The sequence below is a fragment of the Oenanthe melanoleuca genome, chromosome 28, assembly GCF_029582105.1.
Source record: "Oenanthe melanoleuca isolate GR-GAL-2019-014 chromosome 28, OMel1.0, whole genome shotgun sequence".
NCBI lineage: Eukaryota > Metazoa > Chordata > Aves > Passeriformes > Muscicapidae > Oenanthe > Oenanthe melanoleuca.
Genome location: NC_079361.1, coordinates 1443077 through 1448763, shown reverse-complemented (window position 1 = coordinate 1448763; position 5687 = coordinate 1443077).

Here is a 5687-nt window from a genome sequence, read left to right as displayed (position 1 = left end):
GCTAAAGTGGGCACTTGAGGCCCCTCTGTGGTGCTTTGGGACTCAGAGTGGGGGACATCCACCAAAACCAGTTTGGGAGGTCACTCTGGAGACCCACCCCTGGCACCCAGGGTCTCCTGATCACCCCAGAGCAGAGTGATGTCCAAAAGGACACAACCTCTCCACTCACCCTGGGCAGGGGCCAAAACATGCATTGATTATTTTTGAGGGACTCTTTGGCTGCAAATCACATGTCATCACTCTTCCTCCTCACGGAGAGCTCAGACTCCATGGCAGGGTGGGGCTGCAGTGGCAGTGGAGGAAACCATGCCCAAAATCCCAGTGCAGAGCCCCCCATGAAATATTCAGGCTGCTCTGCACAATTCCCACCTTGTTGCTGTCGAAAGCACCATGAATATTGCAGGTGGGCATTAAAGTTTCAGGGCTGCCATGTTTCAGGACACTGTGACCACGGCAAGTCCCTCTGCTGGGACATGTCACACCTTTGCCAGGCTCCAGTGACCTCTTTCTCTCTGGTTTACCCCAAAAACTGGTTGTGGCGATGGGCTGGGTCCTTGAAGTGCTGCAAGAGCAAACCAACACAAAGCTCCTCACTGTGTCCCCAGAATGGATTTCTCAGTTCAGGAAAGAGTTTCAGGAGGTCCTGCAGGACTGGGGAAAAGCAGAGGTCATGGTCACCCTTCCCAAAGGCTCAGCCATGGTCCCCACTGCCCTGACACAGCAGCATGGCTCCACCCCTGCATGGCCCTTCCAGGCACAGAAGAACTCCCTGAGCATCTCTGAGGGTTTCATCCTCCATGTCATGAGCTTTCCAGGTCAGCCCCCACCAGAAGAGACCATTCCCTTCTCATCCACCTGCTCTCATAACTTGGCTCTTCCCGTGTTTATATAACAGCGACGTCTCCTGCGGACTGGGGAGAGAATTGGCCGGGGAGGAATAATGAGGATAATTCAAGTCATTTGGGAAGATGAGGTTTTCGAGGTGCCCAGCGTCTTCCACCTTTTACATGTTGTCTCTAATCATCCGCAATCTCGGATGGCCATTGATGGAGCTCGTTGCTGTGGTGACGGATGAATAGCCCTGGGATTGTACCATGCCAAAAAAGTGCTGTCCTTTCCATCAAAACAACAACAACAACAAAAATATCATTTTGTTCAGGAAATTAAGCAGTTTGCAACCAAATAGCAGAGTCTGAAAAGGCTCCTGCGTGTCCCTTCCTCCCGGCCCCCGCGGCTGTGTTGGGTTTGTCAGGAACATGCCCAGCGCCCCGGAGGGTCCTTTGTGTGTGCCAGACAAGGAGAAGGTGGTAATTGCAAGGGGGTTTCTAACCCACTGAGCCTTTTAAAAGGATGTGATGCCCCCCTACACCTCTCTGCTCACCCAGATGTGTGTCACACAGGCAGGGAGCGCGGGGCCGGGGGCTGGCGCAGCACTAGGTTAATGTGTTAGCTGTGCACAGCCGGGATCCAGGGGACAGGGAAGAGTGGATGACCAGGGACCAGGCAGGGCTCAGGGCTCAGGGCTCAGGGCTCAGGGCTCAGGGCTCAGGGCTCAGGTCCTGCTCATTCCCCAGGGAAGCAGCAGCTCTCAGTGGTGAGAGCCAGCATGGGGCTCCTGAGCTGCAGAGAAGTGTGGCCAAGGCCAGACAAGGAGCACAGGGCTCCTGCCATTGTCAGCCTCCATGGTTTCCATATGAGCTCCCTCCCAGGCAATAGGACCAGAGCTCAGTTTTCCTTCCTCCCCAGATGCTCAGGAAGGATCTGGAGGGAGATGGAAGTGGCTGGGGTAGGTACTGGAGATGCTGCTCTCGAGCAGTGCCACTGGGTGTGGGTAGCACAGCCCTTGGGGACAAGGAGGCTGGAAGGGGAGGCTTTGGGGTCTGCCCAGCCAGGATTGACCCCAGCTGTGGGTTTGATGCCCCCAGTACTGGAGCCACACTGCCATGTCTCAAGCTGTACACTGTGGGTGTTTGTGTAACCCCAGACTGGCTTGGGTTGGGAGGGACATTAAAGTTCATCCAGTCCCACCTCTTGCCATGGGCAGGGACACCTTCCTCTGTCCCGTGTTCCTTCAAACCTTGTCCAGCCTCGCCTTAGACACTTCCAGGGATCCAGGGACAGCCACAGCTGCTCTGGGCACCCCGTGCCAGTTCTGCTGGATCACTGTGTTGTGACACAGCATATGGCCCATGTGTAACCCCTGTTACTGCTCTGGGCTGCATTTTGAACCAGAGGTCTGGTCCCTGCTGGTATATTTGCTGCTCCCAAACACCACCGATCAGTGATGGAACCACAGAATCATAAAATTCTGGAATATTCTGAGTGAGAGAAGACCAACCAGGATCATCCGTCCAACGCCAGTCCCTGCCCAGCCCCCAACAGCCCCACCCTGAGCATCCCTGAGAGCGCTGTCCAAACGCTCCTGCAGCTCTGGCAGCCTTGGGGCCGGGACCATTCCCTGGGGAGCCTGGGCAGTGCCCAGCACCCTCGGGGGGAATAACCTTTCCCTGAGCTCCACGCCAGCCCTTGCTGGGCTCCTGGCCCTGTCCCAGAGCAGAGCTCAGCCCCTGCCCCTCTGCCTTCCCTCGGCAGGAGCTGCAGCCCCCGAGGAGTCTCCCCTGAACACACCGAGTGACAGGGACGGTGTAATTCGGAGCTGTGTCACTTCGACATCCATCCTGCACCAGCTTAAGAAGCCACGAACACGCGTAGGGCGAGTGCCCAGCTGGCAGCCTGGGGGATCCCTGGGGTGCAGCAGGGTCAGAGCCAGACCCCGCGCCTTGGGGGAGAAGGGAGAAGGAGGGATGGGCACACGGAGAGAAAACATTTTAGACGACTTCAGGAGGAGAAATGCTCTGAGTTCCAGCAGCTCCAGCCCCTCGCAGGGCGAGAGCCCCGGGCAGCGCTTTGCCAGCCGTCCCCAGCGCCCTGCACCCTCCCCGGGCTCAGCGAGAGCCAGATGGAGACACATCTTGGCTGCACGGAGAACGAGGCAGTGAAGCGGGCTGGGGAGATTAACTCCACGGGGAAAACAAGCTCGGCAGCCGCCGCGGAGCTCAGGACCCCTGTGTGTGTGTGTGTGTGTGTGTGTGTGTGTGTGTGTGTGTGTGTGTGTGTGTGCGTGTGAGCACACACGGACACACACGAACAAAGGCAACGAGGCGCTGGGATGTGTTTGTGTATTTGTGAGTGTTCGACAGAGCTGGTGAACCCTCGCCTCGCCTCGGAGGGGCAGCCGGGTATTGGCGATGTGGCATCATCCTTTAATTGCTCTGCTTTGATAACAGTGATAATTGGCTGGAAATCGATACTGTTTTGCTCCTGTTTCTGCCATCCTGTCTCACCCAGCCTCCCCTCCCTTCCCGGACGCCGTCGTGCTCTCTTTAGTGGGTGACATTTAAAGGCTCTGCCACAGCCATTAGATAACCCAGGCGGAGAAGATGCTGTGGAGAGGGCTGATGCCGGCAGGGATGGAGGCAGCTCCGCTCTTCTCTCCCACGGCTCAAGGACAGATGGAGACGATGCTCCAGCAACGTGTCCTGGTGCTGTGGGAATCACGGGAGTGGGGGCCGGTGGATTTGGGGGTGAGGGGAGAGTGGAGTGGGGAAGGGACAAACCCAGGCTGTGTCGGCCAGGAACTCCCTCCGGCTTTGGATCAGAGAATTGTTCCAGAGCATCACGGGAGAATGTGTATTAATATCGCACTGCCCGGCCTGCCCGGCTCTGCGTGCCCCATCTCCCCAGCAGTGTCCCCAGCCACGTCCCCAGCCACAGGTGGGATCTCAGAGCCCCCAGGGTCAGGGACCTCCCGGTTCCCTTGCTATTGCCCTGAGCAGCCCCTGTGCTCCACCTGCTCCTCCTCCCCCCAAAAGGTGCCCTGATCCCCAAAGCTGAAGGGCCTGGGGAGTAGGACAGCAGCACCAGAGGGTGCATGGAGGAGCCCCAGGAGCCAGGGGCTCGTTGGGCTGGAGCTGGCAGCCCCGAGGGCCCGGGACTGCAATAGCCAAGGGTCTCTCCTTAAGGGAGCCTTGTTATCTGAGTGATTATCACTAACAAAGTGGGGTCCAGGGACCCCCTCTGCGGGGCTGGCTGGAGCACGGGGCTGGCAGTGAGTGAGCCTGAGAGGCTGCAGGTGTTGGAGGTGTGAGTTACCTGTGTCCTCATAATCCATGGGACCTGCACGCCCCCCCTCCACCCTGGTTACCCGTGCACACACCTTCCGAGGGTACCTGTGTATTCACCATCCCCTTATACTTGTGTGTCCACCTGCATGACCCCCCGCTGTGGGTACCTGAGCACCTGCTGTCCCTGGGTACCTGTGTGCTCACCATCCCCGGGTACCTGAGCCCCACCCCTGTATCCCTCTCCATCCCTGGGTACCTGTACACCCCATCCCTGTATCCCTCTCCATCCCTGGGTGCCTATACACCTCATCCCTGTATCCCCTCCCATCCCTGGGTACCTGTACACCCCATCCCTGTATCCCTCTCCATCCCTGGGTGCCTATACACCCCATCCCTGTATCCCCTCCCATCCCTGGGTACCTGTACACCCCATCCCTGTATCCCCTCCCATCCCTGGGTGCCTGTACACCCCATCCCTGTATCCCTCTCCATCCCTGGGTGCCTATACACCCCATCCCTGTATCCCCTCCCATCCCTGGGTACCTGTACACCCCATCCCTGTATCCCTCTCCATCCCTGGGTGCCTATACACCCCATCCCTGTATCCCCTCCCATCCCTGGGTACCTGTACACCCCATCCCTGTATCCCCTCCCATCCCTGGGTGCCTGTACACCCCATCCCTGTAACCCCCTCCATCCCTGGGTACCTGTACACCCCATCCCTGTATCCCCCTCCATCCCTGGCTGCCTGTACACCCCATCCCTGTATCCCCCTCCATCCCTGGCTGCCTGTACACCCCATCCCTGTATCCCCCTCCATCCCTGGCTGCCTGTACACCCCATCCCTGTAACCCTCTCCATCCCTGGGTACCTGTACACCCCATCTCTGTATCCCTCTCCATCCCTGGCTGCCTGTACACCCCATCCCTGTATCCCTCTCCATCCCTGGCTGCCTGTACACCCCATCCCTGTATCCCTCTCCATCCCTGGGTGCCTGTACACCCCATCCCTGTATCCCTCTCCATCCCTGGCTGCCTGTACACCCCATCCCTGTATCCCCCTCCATCCCTGGCTGCCTGTACACCCCATCCCTGTATCCCATCCCTGGGTACCTGTACACCCCATCCCTGTATCCCCTCCCATCCCTGGGTGCCTGTACACCCCATCTCTGTATCCCCCTCCATCCCTGGGTGCCTGTACACCCCATCCCTGTATCCCCTCCCATCCCTGGGTACCTGTACATCCCATCCCTGTATCCCCCTCCATCCCTGGCTGCCTGTACACCCCATCCCTGTATCCCCTCTCCATCCCTGGCTGCCTGTACACCCCATCCCTGTATCCCCTCCCATCCCTGGGTGCCTGTACACCCTATCCCTGTATCCCCTCCCATCCCTGGGTACCTGTACACCCCATCTCTGTATCCCCCTCCATCCCTGGGTGCCTGTACACCCCATCCCTGTATCACCTCCCATCCCTGGGTGCCTGTACACCCCATCCCTGTATCCCCCTCCATCCCTGGGTACCTGTACACCCCATCCCTGTATCCCCCTCCATCCCTGGGTA